The sequence below is a fragment of the Dipodomys spectabilis genome, unplaced genomic scaffold (genome assembly GCF_019054845.1).
Source record: "Dipodomys spectabilis isolate Male_0828 unplaced genomic scaffold, ASM1905484v1 ptg000129l, whole genome shotgun sequence".
In the NCBI taxonomy this organism is placed as follows: domain Eukaryota; kingdom Metazoa; phylum Chordata; class Mammalia; order Rodentia; family Heteromyidae; genus Dipodomys; species Dipodomys spectabilis.
The window spans coordinates 5290247-5291221 of NW_024870806.1; positions in this window are offsets into that span (position 1 = coordinate 5290247).

The following is a 975-nucleotide window of genomic DNA, read 5'->3' on the forward strand; positions in this document are numbered from 1 at the left end:
CACCAGGAAAAGTGAGTATACATTAGAAAGACTACATGAGAACCTTAAGGTTTACTATCTCTACCAGTTTATGTGATTGTATTTCTTGATACCGAAACTGCCCTCTTGTGATTCTTATTGTATGTAACTATATTACATACAGTTACCCTGTATTCAATGTGGGAAATCTAGTTTCAAAGATGTCTAAATTTTTTCCTTTTCAATCACAACATTGTCATTATCAGGGTACCCTGTATTCATCATCATCTTCATCAGAATTATTATTAGCATCATTAGTGTTAGTTATTGAAAGTTTGATATATGTTTATGGTTTTGCTATTATTTGTCATATGATTAATAATTTTAATGTTACCACTGGGCATGTATCCATATTAAAATTTTGAACAAATAAACAAAAAACTATACCATATCAGGTATCTTGACTATGTTCTAAAATTTTGAACAAATAAACAAAAAAAATATACCATATCAGGTAGCTTGACTATATTCTTACAACAAATTTTTGAATAGAATTTTGAAGCATTGCAATTTCCTAACCCGTACAAATTAACTTCCCCTCTCCCTGTCATTACACACAAATATTTTTTGAACAGAATTTTTTCAAGAAATATACTGTACATGTTACTAAAATATCATGTGTATCTCTAAAATTCCCTTGAAGTTCTATTGAAATTTTAATTACTTTTTTCTAGGAAACTTTTAGAAAAATAAACTGAATACCTCTAAAATTAAAAAGGTCAAAAATAGTAGCATAATATTTTAGAGGTTGTCTGCCTTCATATATATATACAGCAAATCAAGTGCCAGTGACTGACACCTATAATTCTAGCTATTCTGGATGTTAAGATCTTTGAATTGTATTCAAAACTAGCCCAGGCATAAAAGTACTTGTTAGAGTCTTATCTCCAATTAACCACTAAAAACAGGAATTAGCTCTATGCCTCAAGTGGTAGAGTGCTCTCTTTGAGCATAAAA